Consider the following 21,232-nt stretch of genomic DNA (forward strand, 5'->3'; position numbering starts at 1 on the left):
AACCATCAGCAGTTCTCTCTGTTTACCCTTTGGGGCAAAGTGCATCTGCAAAAAATGTAAATATTTCGATTGCTAATTTATACCCTTGGCGTTCAGGGTGACTTTTTTCCAAGTGACTGACGTGTTGGGTGATTAGTTGCTCGTAGCCTCGTAATTAGCTGAAAAGTCATTTACATTGCACTGCCTCGTTGCGTGTTTTGCTGTGTGTAAGGGCTGGGAAGGAAAGCACCGTATGGGTCCCACCGCTGTGGCAGAATAGCTGTATGGCTGGGGAAAAGCTGCTCTTTTAGATCAGCAACCTCTTCAAAAACATCTGAAAAATAGCAATTATGTGCCACAGAATCCCAGAATGTCAGGGGTTGGAAGGGACCTGGAAAGCTCATCCAGTGCAATTCCCCCATGGAGCAGGAACACCCAGATGAGGTTACACAGGAAGGTGTCCAGGCGGGTTGGAATGTCTGCACAGAAGGAGACTCCACAACCCCCTGGGCAGCCTGGGCCAGGCTCTGCCACCCTCACCAGGAAGAAGTTTCTTCTCAAATTTAAGTGGAACCTCCTGTGTTCCAGTTTGAACCCATTACCCCTTGTCCTATCACTGGTTGTCACCGAGAAGAGCCTGGCTCCATCCTCCTGACACTCCCCCTTTAGATATCTGTAAACATGAATGAGTCCCCCCTCAGTCTCCTGTTGTCCAGCTCCAGAGCCCCAGCTCCCTCAGCCTTTCCTCACCCGGGAGATGCTCCACTCCCTTCAGCATCTTTGTTGCCCTGCGCTGGACTCTCTGCAGCAGTTCCCTGTCCTGCTGGAACTGAGGGGCCACAACTGGACACAAGATTCCAGGTGTGGTCTCCCCAGGGCAGAGCAGAGGGGCAGGAGAACCTCTCTGACCTACTGACCACCCCCTTCTAACCCACCCCAGGTCCCATTGGCTTCCTGGCCACAAGGGCCCAGTGCTGGCTCATGGTCACCCTGCTGTCCCTGGGATCCCCAGGTCCCTTTCCCCTACGCTGCTCTCTAATAGGTCATTCCCCAACTTATACTGGAACCTGGGGCTGTTCCTACTCAGATGCAAGACTCTACACTTTCCCTTCACTGCAGTTACAATACCATAAAAACTGAATCTATTTTGTGTGCCCTTGGAGAGTCTGAGAGGGCCTGACCTAGAAGGGTTATACCCACAGAGTCTTTCATGTGTGCACACGCTGATTGGTTTGGGTTTTTTTCCTTTGATTCATTTTTCATTTGAAGATCTCAAAACCCTCCAAAATATTCTGCCGAGTTGTTTACCTGCAACTCCAAAGGGTTTAGAGGCGCGTTTGCTGTTTCTGCTGTCAATACGCTTCAGAAAGCCAATGCTGCAAATCTAAAATAGTGTTAATATGTACTTTTCCACTGTTTTTTTGATTTTTGTGTCTTATTGTCTGGCAGGTTTAGCACCCGGGTTCTGCAGCGTCCTGCTGACGTATTTAAAGCACTTTGAGATCACGTTTATGGGTAAGGGTCAGATTGCTTTCAAAAGGGAATAAAGTATCTAAGCTCCTTTCAGACTAAGTCTGCGTGATACAGGAGACAATGGGTTGGGGTCCATTGTGTCTGGGACACTTTTACGTGATCAGCGTTGTTATTCTTCAGCTTCTGTTGTATCGGTACCAGGTTTAATGCATTCCTGGGCACACGGTGCTGATAAGAAATAAAGCTCGAGCCAGCCCCTGCTAACAGGTCTGTAGGGGATTTGCTTCAGAACCCTTTGCCATCCATTTAGCACCGTGGGTAAGTGCTTCTGTTTAGCTGGGGAAGCCAAATCATGAGAGATGCTTTTTTATCATTGCCTTTATATCAGAAAGACTGTGCTACTATTTTTACCCATCAGTAGGATGTAGAAGTGCCTCTTCCTTCTGGTTCCTATATAAATGGATTGCATATTACTTATTACAATGCATTTCAGTGATTGGAAATGTCAAAGTGATTAGGGAAAGCTGGCATTTTGAAGGTGCTGGAATGTGTCTGTGGCTCCACAGTCTGGCAAAGAAGTTCCAAATTATCTTAAGCTGCTAAAACACAGACTTTCTAAACCACAAATGTGACATTAATTTCTCTTGTGGTGCAGATTACGGAGGAAAATGACCCTGCTCGGCTTCCTCTGTGTTATGCATTCACAGAGGTTTCTGAGAGAACTGAGTCCAAATGATTTATTTTGGGTATGAAAAAAAACCTGTCTTACAATAGCTGTAGCTCAGTATTTGCTTGCATTTGCCGGTATGCCGAGATCATAATATTGATGATCATTTCATTTTCCCGTGAAAGGTGATGTTTTCTGATACAGTCTGCAGCTCTCGCACTCCAAACAACTGTTACTCAGAGTTTTGCAGGATTTTTTCCTTTAGGAACAGGTTGAACACAGCCTGGCTTATCTAGGAAGCGTATGCACAGAGTGACTTGAGGCCAAGTTAAATATCCAAACACCTGACCGCAGTGTGCCAGGCCCTGTGGAGAACGCGCATTAGACATCACAGAATCCCAGAATGTCAGGGGTTGGAAGGGCCCTGGAAAGCTCATCCAGTGCAATCCCCCCATGGAGCAGGAACACCCAGCTGAGGTTCCACAGGAAGGTGTCCAGGCGGGTTGGAATGTCTGCACAGAAGGAGACTCCACAACCCCCTGGGCAGCCTGGGCCAGGCTCTGCCACCCTCACCCCCAACAAGTTGCTTCTCATGTTTAAGCGGAACCTCCTGTGTTCCAGTTTGAACCCATTACCCCTTGTCCTGTCACTGGTTGTCACCGAGAAGAGCCTGGCTCCATCCTCCTGACACTCCCCCTTTAGATATCTGTAAACATGAATGAGTCCCCCCTCAGTCTCCTCTTGTCCAGCTCCAGAGCCCCAGCTCCCTCAGCCTTTCCTCACCCGGGAGATGCTCCACTCCCTTCAGCATCTTTGTTGCCCTGCGCTGGACTCTCTGCAGCAGTTCCCTGTCCTGCTGGAACTGAGGGGCCACAACTGGACACAAGATTCCAGGTGTGGTCTCCCCAGGGCAGAGCAGAGGGGCAGGAGAACCTCTCTGACCTACTGACCACCCCCCACATCGGACAGTGGACACAAAGAACTGTGACCCCCATATCAACAGAAGATAATTCTGCACAAGCGCTTTTAAAACAAAACACAATCTTCCTTGAACCTCAGTGTAAAGTGAGCCCAGCAGCTTTACAGAAAATTAAGGTATTAAAAGGGTTGCTTGCGCCCAGCTGGTAGTTTTATGACTATGTCTCTTGGCTGCATCTGCACCAGTTAAATATATTTCTGGAACAGGAAGATTTTGGCCCTGCTGACGCTTTTGCTTTTTTCCTTTTCAAATAAGGCTTTACTAAGGAGGAGGTTTTCTCTTATTATGATTTATGATGACTTGCCCTTTATCACAGCGCTTGTTCCAGGTTGAATCCTTTGTAACAGCACAGCTGATGGAGGAGTTTGAGCATGAAGTTATCAATATTAAAAATATCCTTTCATGACAGCAGTGCCTCTGTTAAAGAAAATCTTCCATTATTTGCTAAAACCCTATATCCCTCCATGTATCTGTTCTATCGCCAGGCTGCCTTTATTGAGGGTTTTTTTCCCCTTTCTTGCACCTTAACTTCTGTGATGAACAAAATGAGAATGGATGTGTCATAATGAAAAATAGATACTTGAAGTCAGGTCCAGAAAGGTAAATGGGGTGTGTGGTGTGGAAGACATAGTTTGCATCCAATTAAAGTCACTTACCGCTGTAAAATACCTGCCCTTCAACTCCAGATCTGCCTTTGGAGGGATCTTGCACCAGCAATGACCGAAATGTGCCAGAGGGGCAGTGAGATCTCAGTATGGATCGTCGCTGCTTAAATAAGCATTAAACAGCCATGGATTTCCCCACAGTTCTGCTATGGGAAAATAAAAACTGTCTGTTTCTCCCTATTTACTGTAGTGGGTTAGTGGTAATCACCATTTATGAAGTCACTCATAAGAAAGTAATAGCCTGAGTAGTGCTTTGGGATTAAAGCACATCTTTAAATGATACTATAAGGAATCATTTATGTAATGCAACGCTGATATGTAGCCCCGAGATGCGTTTACATCCCATGATTGACCAAACATTGCTGGTTTTATTGCCCACAATGATATGTAGTGTTCTCTTTTTTCTTTTCCTGTATAAAAGTAGCTTTTGTGGCTGGTGATATTTAGTCTTGGGATGCGCAGGGATTGTGAGCGGAGCTTTCCCGTGGCCTTTCCGGCTGATGGAAAGTGGCGTTCGCACCAGTTCCAGATCGATAGCTGCTCCATCCGTGCCAAGTGGCCGCGTTTGCCAAAGGGAAAAGGGACCTGCGAAGTGATGAAGGTTAAGAGCTGGGTAGGTGAATAACTGGAAAATAGCCAGTTGCCGTTTTTCTTTTTAATGAACACACAGGACCAAATTCAGCGGCAGTATTGATGCCAAGTGCTTGCATTAGAAATCACGGTGACACTTTATTTGCATCCTGGGAATGCAGGGAACCAAGCTGTATAGCCTGGGGCCCTCTTGAATACATACAGTACGGGATGAATTAAAAAATAATAAAATGGTTCCTTAGCCAGTTTATATGATGGTAATTGTGAAAATGTCAGCAGACAGGATCGATCTTTCTAGAAGAACCATACACATGGAGTCAGTGTTGTGCATTGGATCTCATTGCGGTGACGCTGGGTGTGTTGGGACTTTTGTGGTAGGAAGGTTTGGACCAGATTTTGGAGTATTTCACAAACTTCTTTCAGTGTTAACAACAGGCAGACACAAACACTCCTCCTTTCCCCTTAAGAGACTGTTTGCTGCTTTAGTTTATTGGCTGACTGAGTTAATTATTTGTATAGGAATCTTTTCTTACTGCTGGGTGGACATTCATTCAGGACTGTAAATCTTACTGATTTGAGTACATGAGATTTGCAAGAGGGTGTTTCTGTTTTGGTTTCAATATAAGAAATAATTAGCTAGCGAAAACGTCACTGCTTTGTAACGTAACTTTTTAGCAGTTCTGTCCAATCTATAGGCAGTGCATGAAGTCCAAGAAGAGAATGTGGTGATTGAAAGTGAATTCCTCAGTGTTTGGATGGTATGAACAGCTTAGCTTGTTTGTTAGGAAAGGGCATCTGTCTCCCTGCTTTATTAGATGAGGGGGTGAATAGAAACAGGAGAAACAGCCAATGTAGCTTCCAGTTTGCCAAAAAGCCACTGCAGTGGCTGTTCCAGCGGTGGCTGCAGCTGTGAGCACATCTGGCAGGTCCTGGCAGGTTTGCTCCAGAATGGCAAGCTGTCAATGCAAATATTGACAGTGCCATCTTACTGCCGTGTGTTTTAACCAGATTAGGCTCCCCTGGAGAAAATGGAGCATGCAGGAGTGCTGAAGAGTAGCTGCACACTTTGGATAATGAGTGGTAACGACAGGATGATGAGGGGGAAAAACAATGTCCTGTCAGCCTTACTTTTATCTGCAGATAAATGGATGTGATCAATTGTTATGTAGTTAGCACCAGATTTACACTGTTTTTAAAAAAAGATAATAAATCCTTCACTCTCCACCATTTTATGGAGGATCCTTATTCTGTAACACGCTGGAAGTCAACACAACGTATTGCCAAAGGGCTCATGTAGCGGAATGTCCCCGGCGCCAGGATCCGGGCGGTAGAGCCAAGATGCAGCGGTAGGACGGGCAGAGAAGTCAATTTGCAGCACGGTTTCAAGAGAAGCTGGTATACAAATGGGAAGGACATGCATTACAAAGGTATTTCTGAGACTGAAGACCTGTTCAGGGTGAGAAAATATATGTTTGGTTCCTTACGCTGGCACGAGCTGCCCGCAGATTATTTCTTTGAATGGATTCCTGTGTTCTTGGTACCTGGTGTCAGAGCGGCTGGGGCGACACTAATGAGTCAAGCGGGCAGCGCAAATGCTTCTCTGCTATAGGCATCCCAATATTTGCTGATAGCAGCCAAGGGAGCCAGTTCTTTGAGAGTTAAAACTGCCCAAGCAGCTCTGCAGCAGAGATTGAGAAGGGAAGGCAGGCATTGCTGTGTCTGCTCCAAGGGGACACACGGCTCTGTTTGTCCTTTACATGTAAAGAGCCCAGGCTGATGCTCATGGAAGCGGAGTTTGAATTGCCTTGAGTAAAATCGCCTTAAACAAAAATCTCAGCTCCTCTAATGTATTTCAATGAATATAATGGCCCTGTTGGCATTTTGAACCTTAGTGAAATTTGCAATGACTGCTTTAAAAGGAATAATCCACAGGCTTTGAATAGGACTGCTCACATGTGTTCTTCTGTGGCACTGATGGAGATGTCGCAAAATTGAAGCCTGTAGTTTGGTTTCTGGCTTAATTTTTTGATGGGGAGTTTCCTGGAAAACTTCTGCGTATTTTGATGAGATTCTAGTGATGGGAAAACAAGATGGGAGAGGAACAGGGATGGTCCGTGAGGCTGAAATTCATGCAGGTGATGTCTCAGTTATCACCTCTACTGCTCTTGGTGCCTGGCAGCTTGGATGATTGGGCTTAACAGAGCTGGACTTGTTAGTCTGTCAGTAGAGCCTAATGCTGTTTGCTCAGGCCCAAGTGAACCACCCATAATGGCAGTGCAGCTTTTTTTCAGCATTTTGATGCTAGAAATCTCCGATAGAGTTGATTTTGGGATCCCTTTTACTTGAAAATTAACGTTGAGTGTTTTCAAAGAGAACAACTGTGGGACAGTTCGAGTTCCTTCTGCTCAGCTTTGATTAAAGCCTCTTCATATTTATTTTTAAGAGAATCACAAGGCATTTGCTTGTCGCTAAATATAAGCAGGATGACTCAAAGAGAATGCTGAGGTCCAGATTTGGAGAGATGAATCAGTGAGATGCTTTAAGCACTATTAAACCCCACTTCATATTTTCCAAGTTGCCAACAAATGTAAACAACAAAAATTAAGATAACATGTTGTTTTGGTCTATATTTTTAGGATGACATATGCTGCTGAGTCTTGACGAGCACATTGCACACATGCGGGTGCTTTAATGCGCTCCATAATGATTCATATATATATATGTGACTTATTTTTCCTTAACTGGGATTTCTGCTTGTAGCTTTTAGCCCATCTTCAGTTGCATTTTAAAAGGTCCCTTCACACGCTGTAAATATTTCTCGCCCAGGTTAAATGCGGGAGCATCAGTGCAAGGATCCAGCCTCGTGTCCAAATCTATTTCTCATTTTAGGATTGGCGAAGAGCTATTTGACCATGCATGAAAAGCAGCTGCTTAAGCTTTAAAATGTAATAGTTTCTGTCCGCGATTGTGTGGTCGCAAAAATATTGATGCAGTTGACCACAAGCGCTGAACTGAAGGGAAATCAGTGATGTGGTCAGAGCCTCAGGATCCAGCTGAGGATGTGAGTTCTATAGGCCTGAATTTCCTATTTACTCCCTGTTTAGAGTGTGATTCTCACTTGTGCTGTTTCCTATAGCCCTGATGGGCATGAGCTGCTCTTCTGCTGCTCAAAAAGTGGATTTCTTTTGATTTTTTGCTGTGTTTCTGCTTTAGCAATATTGGGACTAAGAAAATTCGTATCAAATTTCAGCTGGGAACAGAGTTAATCCATCTGCTTTACATCAGGTATGAAAACCTGTATCGACTCTGGGTTTGAAGCTGGAAATCCTAATCAACTAGAGTGCATTCTCAAGTCTGATAAATCTTAACAGACCTTTTAATCAATGCAGCTTAGAGTTTGTGCCAGAGCACAGAGCCAGCTGTAATATATATGACTTTCGGTAAAGTTACAGAATTCCTGCACGTGCTTATTTAGGATGAGTATCTCTAGGATGTTGTATTGTTGCTTTATGGAAGAGATTTAGACTGATGCTGAGCTTAAATTACTGGGGTTTAGCATCTCAATCGAGAGCTTCTCCTGGTGTCACAATCTACTCTTATAAATGAGAAGCAGGCCTCTTGAGTGGCTCTTATTAATAATTGTATAGATGTGTATGGACGTGTAGATGTGCTCGTGCTCCATCCTGCACCATTTCTCACTCCTCAAGTGCCACTTTGAATCATTTGCATGACCTCCCCAAGTGCTGGGTTGAATAGCACTCACGGGCAAGAGCTAAAGGCCAGCAATGTCACTTCACAACTCAGATCAACAAGCTTTGAGCTGAGCTTAACAGACTTTTTCCATATTTGCCACCCTGATGTTTTTGGCAGTCTCCTTGTTCCTGCTGCCGCTTACATGTAGGAACAGATTTAGCACCACCAGGTACCTTGGAACGGACGGCAGCATAGCTGGCCGAGTTGGGCTATATTTACAGGGTTTTGTGCTGTAGACGAGCACAAACTGGCACCCAATGCCTGTCCCACGACAAGCCTTGCCGTGGAAGGACACGCAGCGGGCACAGAATAACTCGAGCCGCTCGCCATCTCCCTCCGGGCGCACACAGCTCTGTTCCAGCAGCTCGTACACTGCATTTGGTTTTCTTGCTACCTCCATGTGTGGATGATTCCTGTGGAAGCAAATGTTAGTCCAGCTCAAACGGTTTTTGCTGTAGACACTGTGTTGTGCTGCGGAGGAGATTGTGCAGCCCTTACTCACCATCTTCATCTTGTGCGGCTGCAGTAAGAGCTGGACCCTGCGCTTGAAAGCAGGATGGAGGTTCCAGTGTAAGTTGGGGAATGACCTATTAGAGAGCAGCGTAGGGGAAAGGGACCTGGGGGTCCTGGGAACAGCAGGGTGACCATGAGCCAGCACTGGGCCCTTGTGGCCAGGAAGCCAATGGGACCTGGGGTGGGTTAGAAGGGGGTGGTCAGTAGGTCAGAGAGGTTCTCCTGCCCCTCTGCTCTGCCCTGGGGAGACCACACCTGGAATCTTGTGTCCAGTTGTGGCCCCTCAGTTCCAGCAGGACAGGGAACTGCTGCAGAGAGTCCAGCGCAGGGCAACAAAGATGCTGGAGGGAGTGGAGCATCTCCCGGGTGAGGAAAGGCTGAGGGAGCTGGGGCTCTGGAGCTGGACAAGAGGAGACTGAGGGGGGACTCATTCATGTTTGCAGATATCTAAAGGGGGAGTGTCAGGAGGATGGAGCCAGGCTCTTCTCGGTGACAACCAGTGACAGGGCAAGGGGCAATGGGTGCAAACTGGAACAGGAGAGGTTCCACTTAAATTTGAGAAGAAACTTGTTCCCGGTGAGGGTGGCAGAGCCTGGCCCAGGCTGCCCAGGGGGTTGTGGAGTCTCCTTCTGTGCAGACATTCCAACCCGCCTGGACACCTTCCTGTGTAACCTCATCTGGGTGTTCCTGCTCCATGGGGGGATTGCACTGGATGAGCTTTCCAGGTCCTTTCCAACCCCTGACATCCTGGGATTCTGTGTGATTCCTGTACAATTAAACTTGAAAAGCTTTCCTCCTGCCAGGATTTCTCTGAAGAAGAGAGATGACCTTGGCACGCTGCTGTCTTTGTCACTCGCCGTTTCCCTTGGCGCTGTTGGGACAAGTGTCGCTGCGCCCCGCAGGCAGCGTTAAATTCTACGCGGCTGTGACTGTTGCTTTATTACCATGAGGAGACGGGACTGAGCAGGCACTGCAGAGGAAGATATTTCAAACTCCTCTTATACCTTCAGTCTGGGAAATTACATTTTGCCATGTAGTTTTTAATCTGTCGGTATAGACCATACAAAATGACAAGTGAGCATGATTTAATTTTATGATAGCGCTGCATTAGATGACCACTTTATGTTGCTGTAAAAGAGCGATGTGAAGTAGCGGTGTGCTTTGAGATTCTTGTTTCTTGCAGTCTGACAATATAATCTTAATGTTAAGAGCAGCTTTACTGGTTACCTGTGTGGAGTCATATTTGGCAAAATAGGTACCATGAGTGTTTCACATCACTTTATCAGGACTTGTCAAGATGTTTTATAGTGGAGATCAAACCCAATCACTTATTTCACAGATGGGAAATCCCAGTCCGGGGAGCACGAGCAGTGAGCAGCTGGCCAGGTTCCAAATGCTGTTTGGTTATCTGTCCGTGCTCGTGTCGCATGGAGAGCAGGAATAACATGGGTGAACTGCTGCTTTGGGCTAATCGTCCTCTTCAGTCCGTTAGCAGCAACTTCACACAAGGGAGCAGGATGAAACGGTGGCCGGTCTTGGGTTTTACTCATGAAGTTGCACATCTTGCACTTGCCATGAGCAGCTGGGTCTTGGTTGTTTCTTGGTGTCTCTTACTTAGTTTTAATTTATACTGCTATAAATTCAGTGCTATTAGGCAACGGTAGCTGCTTACATCAACATGGCAGCTGTAGAAAAAGTATCAGAATTGTACTGGGCAGGTATGAACAAACCCTTAAGTGCAAAGGAGAAGAATATATGTTCTTGTATAAATCAAGAGTAACACAGTTGGTGTCACGAGATTTCTATCTTGATAAAACTGAGATAGGGAAGAACTAGTACTACTGTATATTATTCTGGCAAAGCCTTGTCCAGAGAATTGTTTTTACAATTCCAGGCACTTTTATTCAAAGACGACCATGAGGGGGGTTGCACTGGATGAGCTTTCCAGGGCCCTTCCAACCCCTGACATTCTGGGATTCTGTGTGTGAAGATAAACTGAAAGAGATACAGGGCGCAGCTTTCAGGGTGATGGAGGAAATGATTAACAAGAGGAGATTAATCATGTTTATTAGCTTATCAAAGAAAACTGTGATGATACGTGGTGCGGATATACACCAGGCGAGAGGAGGAATAGACAAAAATGAAGGCTGAGGTTGACATGTGGACATAAGAAGTTTCTTTCTCATTAAAACAGCTGTGTGTTCATTCCAAACAGCTTCCTAACATGAAAGGTGCAGGGAAAAATAGGCTTCTTTTGAGGATGGTGGTCTATTAAGCTTAATTAACAAAACAAAAAAATAAACAAAAAAACCCCACCCAAACAACAAAAGCAATAACATTAGGATTATGATCTTATCATGATGTTCTCTATTTTAATTAATGAGCCGATCGCTGTAGTCTCTTCCAAGTCTCTGACAATAGGACGGTTAATGCTATCTGAGAATCCCATCCTGAGTTTTCAGAGGTAAATTAATCCATTTAATCTGCTGCATTGTCATAGGAAGAGATCATATGTACATGTGCAGGGGGAAAGGAAAGGGGAGTTAAAACAAGTGCTGCTCCCCAGTGTCCCAGACTGAAAAATCCTGCGATCACAGGACACCCAAACACTGCGTTTTGGGCATTAAAACCATGCCAAATAAACAGCGGTTCTGTGCAATCATCACACCGTCTCTTCTGCCGAACCACAAATCCAAGGTGAGCGTCCACTTACAAGTTCCTAAAGGGTTTCTTGAGAATGTGCCAAATTCAATACGTCTTCAGGTGCCTTTAAAGTTCATGCAGAGAAAACACACTCTGCTGCCAAAATTTATTAGAACGGGCTGTTATTGGAGCTCTGGGGACAATTGCTTAAAAGGCACTTGTTTGGTTGTTCTGTATCTTCATTACCGAAGTGATGGGAGTCAACAAGGCTGATCTGATTTGTGGGAGTAATTGAGGTCAGCGTGCAGGAAAAAGGGAGAGAAAGGGAAGGGGATTTGCCACTTAATACATGGGAAATTATACCTTTCACTTCAATAAGCAGAGGGAACCTAGAAGCAAGTTAAGCAAATTCTCCTCTAAAAATGTATAGGGCTTGTGGTTGGAGAATCAAGACATGATTGTTTTTCTTTGCTGGAAAAAGAAACAATATTTCTTTTTAATGTGTGTATGAGTGAAAAATCTATTTGCCACGGTGTTTCTTTTCAAGAGGGTACTGCTTTGTTTTGGTATATATCTATTGCTTTTCTCTGCTTGTCTGTCTTAAAACCACAAATTAACGTGGGTATAAACACGTGTCGTTAACCTCCCTCCCGTCCACTGTCAGTCTGAGCCTTCTCACTAAGTTTAGAGCTTAAAAACACGCTGTGAAGTGGCCCGGAGAAGAAATTTGAAGGTATTGTGTTGTGAGGCACAGAATTTTTTTGTTCTTTATGAATATTGTTGGGCTTTGTATACCTGATCGCAACACGCAGCAAATCAAGAGGTTGATTCGGCTAAAGGAAAAAGGGGAAGGTGGGAAACCATTTGCTTTCCATCAGTGGGGTGTTTTTAACTCTGTTTGATAACTGATGTTCCATGTAGCACCACTTAATGTCCAAGCACATTGACTGGAGATGCTCAGGTGTCTTCTGCTGGACCAGATTGTGCACGGTGATCTCCTGCCCTTAGTTCTGGCTGCACGCACCGAGACCCTTGTCCCAGAACTCTGTTCCTTGCGGGGATTACGCAAACCGGCTTTAATCAGCTTTGAATGAAGCCAGTCGCTTACAAAACTCTTCCTGGTTATTAACCCAACTTGACTAATTTTGCTCCAGGCAGATTAAGGAGCTGCCCCACCTGTAGATCTGTGGAGGAGGGATCTTCAGCTGCAACGCAACAGGGGGTGAGGGGATAACAGCGTGTTTAGCCACCCTGGCCACTTAAACAGATGTCTTTCCATCGCCTTAGTACAAGTGTTGATCAGTGGAAAAAAAGACTGGTTTAGAAAGAATTTATTATGTTATTAGCAGTTCCTTTCAGTATTGGCATGAACACCTTGGACCCTCACCACCATAAAGTATCTAGCGGTTAACCCAAAAATGATGGGAGGCTGATTCCATGTCACTCAGTTCCCAGTCCTCTAGTTCCCATTGCTGCTTTCTGCAGCTCTAAGACTCTAAAACTGCAGCGTTCTCACATCTCGGGCACTGGGACTTCAAGAAAAACACTTTGCACTTGTTTAGGTTGAATTGACACTCCTGGCATGGATTGCATCTTCTTCAAATGCATCTCCTCCAAAAGCAGATTGAATTTCTCCCAGTGGTTTGCTGAATTTGATGAGAATAATTCCATCTCTTAAGCTGTTCCACGTAAATAGGAAAACACTCTCTATATATTTAAATGAGAAACCCGGGGTTATACAATCAGACTGGAGATTTGCCAAAGAACATCCATCTCCCTGAACCCTGTGGCATTGTACCAGCTCAGACAAAACCTGTTCTCCTTCAATATCCCCATAAAGCTACAAAAGAATGCTCTGAGCAAATATTTGCATCCCTGGATTTTAAAAAAGTAGTATTGTAATCCCTACGTACCACAGGATGGAGTTACAGACTTAACTTTAGGTTTTGTTCCTTTCTAGCCAAGCTATTTATGTTTGTTGTATTGTGGGGTTTAATACTCTGTACTTGCAGCAGGTGTCACAACCGTATTGAACAAGATTCTTCCCAATTGCAAAGGGCACAACAAGGTTACACCTGGTGCAGATCCTGCCTACAATGTGTGTTGTAGGCTACAGGTTGTACATGTTCCCTGGGGTGCTGGACCTGATGGTGGCATATGGGAGGATGGTGCAGCAACAGCAGCCCACGGGCAGAGCGATGTTAGCGAAACGGGTTGGAGGCAACAATGAGCGGTGATTGAAAATCTCCCAGGAACAATTGCTTCTAGGAGCGAAAAATTAGCACAAAGGCTTCCTCTGTTTTTTGGAGGGTGGCTTTATTGATTTGGTTTTGTTTTCCTGCTGAAGGAAGGGGTTGTGCTCTAAAAGTAGATGCTCTTGAAAGTCTCTTTTTGACAGAAGACCTAATGCAATGAAGCTGCAATATAGAATAGTGGGTCCTGGAGCTGCGAGAGACGTTCCCGCAGGTTCTGTTCACAGAACAGAATTTGCATAGTGGAACTCTGCCTGACTGCCCTTTTCAGTACTTGATACTGTGCAAAGATCCTCCCACTAGGGACATGGGACCTAATGTCTCTATCTTCCTATACAATCTCAAGAATACGGCAAGCTCAGCATCTCTAACCCTGTGTAGTGTACTGTGCTGTAAACACACAACCTAAAATCCTTATTGAATTTTGCTTGCGTTTCCTAATCTAAAAAAAGTCAAGAACTTATCAAGATTCCTTTACTCAAAGATATAACATCCCCACAGATACTATATATTCAAAAATTGTCACCCCCCTTGCCACTGAAGGTTTTTCACAAATTGCTATTCATCATGGCTGTAAACCTGAGTGTATCCAACGGCATATTTGCCTGTTATCTAGAAATATTGTCTGTGATATTATTGACTAGTGCCAAACTTGAAATTCAAGCCAACATTGCCACCTCTCCCCTCAAAAATACGGATTCCAGCAGGAGCCAATGGCACAAACTGGCACCAACACACCATGACACACCAGGCAGCCCGGGCAACATTTAGCAAAATCAGTATTCTTCAGCATCTGTGGCTGCAGAAAGGCGATAGGATTTAATCACATACCAAAAAGAATGATGAAATTGAATCTACTTCTGTTTGCAAAACAGCTGGAAACATCCAGACTGCAGGATCGGCAGTATTAATAATTACCATCTGCATCATCCATACACCTTTCCGCCCATCGATCGCTTTCTCTTGGTGACTTCAGAAATGTCCTTTGGCATGAGCGTAGCTGCCTCAAAAGAGGTGGTTGCCCATGTGTGAAGCCTGCAAAGCTTGTGGAATGGTGTGAACCGTCTTGCTGCTTATAACTCATTTATTTCACAAACATACTTGAGATTTTACATTTGCCAAAAAGCTCGTCTTCAGTTTTAAGTACTTTAAAATTATCATTCAGGTTTCAGTAAGTTCACTTAATTAAAAGCTAATAACAACCTTATTTAGTGTGTGAAGATTTTTGAAAGGCTGCTTAAAATCAGATTAATTTGAAAGTCTGCCTGTGTTTGTTAATGAGATGGGTTAATTCTGAAAGCAAAAGGTGGTTATGGTATTCAAGCTCTCCTTTCTCCTCTAGTTCTTTATTTTTCTCTTTCCCATTCAGTTTATTAATAAAATATTAAGCAAGGTCTTGGATGCCATGCCCTATGCTGGAGAGTTAGCATGGAAACCTTGATTTTTGTGAGCCTCTAGGCTTCTGTACCCTCATAAAATAATTAAATACAGTGAATCTTTATTACTTTGAGCTGTTTTTCCTTGGTCTCTTGCTGCATTGATTCTCATAGAGTGAGGCCAAGTCAGCCTGGGTCAATACCTGGATGAGAAATGGGAACGCAAAGGAATTGGCATCAGTGAGTCAGCAGCGAGTGGTTGTGACTCACAGCCCCGCGGGTGGAGGTGACCGAGTTACCGTCCTCGGGGTGACACGTGGGGCCGAGGTCTCGGAGAAGAGATCAGATCCGGGAGGGTTTTGTAATGAAAAGAGAAACACAAAGCTCTAAGTTATACCAGTTTTGCCTAATTCGTAATATGGTAGGTGTTCTTCTCAAATCATTCTCTATTTTTATCGCTTGTCACCAGGAGAAATCTGGATTTGATAATGTCTGCAGCAATTTTCTTCTACTGATTTTATTTCTTATGTAATCTTGTATTAACCACTTTACACACAGACAGAACTAATATTAGACTTCAGGTTTGGGGGGGGGTTTGACTGGAAACTACCACGATCTGAAGAACAAAATTAATGGTAAATACTTGAAAAATGGTGCTCAGTGTTCAATCAGAGCTGGGCTCCACTTTCTCATTAAACTCCTTTCTGGTTTCTCTTGTGGGTTCCTGAGCTGTTCCCAGAATGAAGAATTCCAGCTCCTTATTTGCAGTTTGCTTTAGGGACACTTTCCAAGCCATGTGGGTTTGGTTTTTCTGTTTCATGGTGTTGTCAGCTTGTCTGTTCCCACCTGCTACGCTGTCCACTGTGCTTCTGGGACGAATATAAGAATAGTATTGACATTTTCGCTAGCTTTCAAAACTCCTTTTGGCTGGGTAACGCTTTCACAGCATTATTGTCATCCAGAAACCTTGAACTGATAGTACTCCTGCACCGAAAGAGATGTCATGGAAAACATGTTGGAATTATTCTAGTGTGAAGTGTGTACAAATGAGAGCAAAACCTCTCCATAAATAACATGATTACGTGGATATTAGTGTTAGGATATTACATTGCTTCGAAGCCACACTTATCGAAAGACATCCAAAACTTTAAATAGTGTTGAAAGATGCTCGGAGAAAATAAATGACTGCTGCTGGCCGCCTCGGGTAACGCAAATGTGACACGCGGTTATTGTGCTGGTGTGAAATCTCTTGGCGCTATGAATTTCTTAACTCCTGTTTTCCTGTCTGCTTGGTACCCACAGGAATTCGGCACTGGGGTGTGTTGTGGTTAGGATGGTGCTCAATGCTGAGTATTTAAAATAGCTCGATAAATCTGAGTAAGCAACGGTGGTAATAAGGCACCATTAGAGCATCTGCCTTCCAGTGTGCACCCAGCACGTGCAACTGTTAATATTAATTAACTAATATGACAGCAAGGGGTTGGGTTTTTGCAAGCCCAGGGAGGATGAAATTTGAGTATTCAAAGGTTTGGAGGCAGGAAAGAGCGGTTATGGCCACTTCCTATACACAGTCCATAGAATTTCCCCCAGATATCTGCGTGCCAAGTCTGTACGTTGTTTGTTAGAGATGGTGTCTGTTACAAATTCACTGCATCCCTGGATATGTTGTTTGCTAAGTCAATTTTTCCATGAAAACAATGCCTGGCTCTGGTCAGGATGTGTGTAGCTTCATGTAAAGTTCCTTTTCCTCCTGCCATTAGCAGGTTATCTATAAATTAATCTTGTTCTTCCATAGGTAATTCTAGATCATCATATGCTAAGGATGGGCTATATCATCCTCCTGCAGCAGGTGACTATGAAGCTGTCAACAATCATTTGGGCTTATAGCAATAGCAATTAGACTATGGTGGGTTTTTTTTAATTAAATTTTGACCGTTACATGAGTAGTATAGAAAAAGAAATTCAGGAGTTCAGGATCTCATGTGGCAGGAGCAGGATAACAAGCAGAATTGCAACCCTGGATTTCAGCAGGGCAAACTTTGGCCTTTTCAGGCAATTGCTGGGGGAAATGCCATGGGCAAGGCTGCTTGAAGGTGAAGGGGCCCAAGAGAGCTGGTCAGTGTTCAGGGACTGTTTCTACCGGGCACAAGGTCGGAGCATCCCGACACGTAGGAAGTCAAGGAAGGAGCCAGGAGACCCGCGTGGTTAAACAGGAACTGCTGGGTGAGCTCAAGTGGAAGAGGAGAGTTTATAGATCATGGAAGGAGGGGCTGGACACTTGGGGAGAATATCAGGCTGTGGCGTGATAAATAATATGGTCGTGTATCGCTTGTGCTGGAGCAGAAGTGGATTAGCAAGATACAAAGAAACAGGAGGATTTGGTGTTAAAAGCGGGATGTAATTTTTGCTCTTTGTTGAAGCTGTGCTATAACTCTGTGTATTACCCATTTGAGTAACGCAAAGAAAGTGATAAAATTTGTATCACTGGATTTATTTAAAATCAGGCTGGACAAAAAGCTTCCAGTTCAATCTCCTGAACAATATTTTTATGATAGGACATGGCAAGTAAAGCTGAATATGTGTCTGACTGCTGTCTAAATGATTGAAGGGAGAGGAAATTTCCACGTGGTGGTTGATAGAAAAAGCTCCTCGGGACATGTTCTCAACTAAAGTGTATCTGGAGATGTTGATGTGCAGCCGAACAGCAGACAGGGTGACAAGTCTCCTGTTCTTGTTCTTTGACTAGTCATGTCATGACTAAAACTTGATATTTTCATTCACTGAAATACTCTGTTTGTGTGTTTTGCTGTCTTACATTACACAGTGGCTTGTGTTGTCCTCCCATGAACAAGAACGGCATAAATAGAACTGGAAAAAGCAACATTTATGATCCACACAGCAAACATTAAACCCACTGAATTCCTCAAAGTCCCCAATGCAAAATTAGTGCAGCTCTGTGTGCGAAGCACTAAGGGATGTAATAGAGAACAATTGCTTCCCTGAAGAAAGAGCCGAGGCTCCTCAGCTGAACAGGTGGTTAACTCGTGCTTGGTTGAGTTTGACAGCAGCTGGGTTCGATTTCCCAATAAAAATTAAATAAAATCTATGCCTTGAGTCAAATTCTCAGCAGGTGCAATTTGGTGTCGCCACAACCCAAACGGCGCCGACCGGAGCGAAGGATCCGGCTCCTCATCGGCAAATGGAGACTCAGAAACGCATCCGCTCGTCGTGTGTTTAATACTGAAATCCGGTTTAATACTGAAAAAGGTGGATAGATAGGTTACAAAAACCAACACGGCTTTATTAACAACTGGCAGTTTTGTTGTATCATTTCAATTATGCTCCCCCGTAATGAGTTCAATATACTTTTGTAATGTTACTATAAAGCTGCCTATGGGATGACAAGAATATATGGTACGATGTTACAGTCTTTCCATAATATTCCGGAGTAATTAGGACATAAAATTGAACTGAAACTTTAAAACATATTTCAAGTCTGTTCTATATATATGACTCTTTAGCAGGCAAGGACAGTAATTTAATATTGACTTCTGGCTGCAAGATTACCATATAATCTAAATGCTAATAACAATTAAAGCACAGCGTGGTGATTAAAGTGTCTCTTGGAATATTGAAAACAGACGTAATAAATGGTGTAGGGATGTGAGGCAAAGCTGGAATTTAAGAATCTGAAGGTGAGAAACATAGGTTGGGTTGAAGAGTTTTCTGCACAGTCTATGTACTCGTTTCACACCCAATTTCAATATATTCTTATTCCACGCTCTGTCATATGGAAGCCAGACCTTTGAAGCCTGACTCTGTACTTTTATTTCCTTCTCCTTCTTTTATAATCAATAGTTTGTCTCAGGAGAGGTTAAACTTGTGGCTTCCCTCACAAATGGAGAGGAATATTCCCTTTTGAAAGTTAGTTCTTATTAATGAAATACACACTTCAGAGTTTTCTAGGAGGCAGAAGAACTATGAAAGGCAGCTAAAGAAAGAAACGAAATGCATAAACCCTTTAAAAATATACAGCCATATGTGAAAATGGGTGGGATTTATTAAGCAAGATGCATGCTGTGATAAATGTGCAGCACAAAAGGTCTCTCGGCTCAGCTGTTAGTTCTTCCAAAACCGCGTTTGTGTTTCACTTTGCTTGTGGTTTCAAGCAGTGCTGCTTGTTCCCCTGATGAAACGCACCAAATTTCATGCGTTTTTAATGGGTTTATCCATTTGGGAACACAAGCATTGGAGCGATCGGTATCTAGACCCTGGCGGCGTGGCCGATGCCAGTCCTGAGGTCTTTAGTGGTCATCTTTGCCTAAGTAATAATATATAGAGGGGAAAAACCTTCCGATGTGGCTTCTGATTTTGTATTGCGATGTCCACCCTCGTGCCAGACCGGCACAAACGCTTTGAAGACGCTCATTGATGTGCAGGTTCAAAAGCCTCTGCAGTTTTTTCAGCCAACAGGTTCATTTAGATTTCTGAATTCATTTGCCTGGGAGAAGCGACTTTTTAAGCGATAAAATAAGTTTTGCAAGACTGTTCATTGTTTTTCTGGCCTCTAAACGTCTCCATCTGCCCCCACAGACACAGAGCGATCCAGCAGCACGTCAAACAATTGCTATAAGCTGCACAGTGACTGTCTGGGGATCTTTCCCTGTTTGCGTATTTTTCAGCAAGGTTTAATTATGGAACTCAGAAGGCCAACAGACTTGGTTTTTCTACTTTTTTCCTTTCTACTTTTGGGGGGAAAAGTGGCAAAACAAGGCGTTGTGGTCCCCAGTTCTTAGGAATATTCCTTGCTCAGATCTGTGTGTTAAGGGCACAATATAATGCAGCGATTTGGTCGCTCGCAAACAGCACAGGGAAGGGAGAAAAGGAGTCTGGCCATCGCAGCGCTCCATCTCGCTGCTTTTTCTCCGCATTGTGAGGCCGTACAATAGGCCGCGTGTGTGCCAACATCCAGAATGAGAAGCAGAAAGGCGCCTCCTCAAGCGAAGAATAACAGAACGAAGCCGGCGGGTCATTCTGATTGTTTAGTCTTGCTGTAGCTGATTGAAGAGGGACAAAGATCCCTGTGCTGCTGTGACTTGGGAATCAAAGGCATTGTGTGAAATGCTGTTTAAAGGGGAGAGGGGGAAAAGAAACTCTGGTAACCACTTGAACAAAATGCAAATAAAATGGGAGAGACTTTTGTGTGTCTCGGTGTGTTTGTGAGCTGGGATTTACGGTGCACATGCATTATTCTTGATGAAAATGTTTTGACTGCTCTTTGTCAAAGCCCTTCTGTGCTATAAGTGCTTCTCTTCATCATAATGGGTTTTCCTGATAGATATCCCTGCCTGAACCATCTTCACCAAACCGATTCCAAGCTTTATTTCTTTAGAACTTAAGAATGTGTTTTTTATGATAAGGCTTTTACTGCGCTTGTTGAGCAGTACCCATGGGTTTGAAGCATTTATTATTGTTAATAATACATGCTTAATAGATCCACTTTCTCCTGGAAATTGCAAAGAGCTTGATTAATTCTGCAAATGGGGATTATTTCACCTGATAATGAAATGTCTGCATCTCGTGGGCAAGAAGAGAAATGGGATGGGGCAGAAGAAATACAGAGTAGTTGATGCAGCTCTAATACAGAAGGAGAATCAGATAGGGGGTGGGAAGCCCCAGGAACGTGGGCATCACAGGAGCTTGGACAAGCAGATGGTTCAAGCCAAGCTGGCTACAAACAAGTCCCTCAGTGGGTAGTTGCACTTGGTAAATCCTCATCTAACATAGCCAAACCAATTAAATGAAGAAGAGATTCTAATCTATAGCCACAAAATATTTACATACTTAGCTCTCATTGATATTTTTTTCCTTTGAGGATGTGCGTTGTAATCCTTTGTTCAGGTAATTATTATGGGCACTTGATTTCTGTCTTATTACTAAAGCTCTCAAGTGGAATCCTGCTAATAGGCAGATAAAAACGGGCAGGTTTTTTGTTCAGGATGTGTTAAGTTGCCTGGAGTTCAGAGCCCTAAGAATCCCCGGTAGGTATTTAGGAGGGTGTATGGTTCCAACAGTTTCTTTGGTGTAGCTGTGGACAACTTTGAACTACCTAAAATCATAGTTGCTGGGGAGGGCAGTGGAGAACTTGGTGGTGGGAGGGTGCAAAATTTTGTCACAAAATGTGGACAAGAAGCTGCCCAACTCACGTATGCAAGAAAAAGAGGGAGGAAAGCCCAAGAATTTCCCACTGGGGAAGGCAGGGGCATAATCTCAATAGGGTCTGAACCACCATGTGCTTTATTTCTGCATGAGGTCTTCCTCGAATAACTTCTGAGTGAGCG

This window comes from Streptopelia decaocto, assembly GCF_964273445.1.
Source record: "Streptopelia decaocto genome assembly, chromosome: 25".
NCBI classification, from domain to species: domain Eukaryota; kingdom Metazoa; phylum Chordata; class Aves; order Columbiformes; family Columbidae; genus Streptopelia; species Streptopelia decaocto.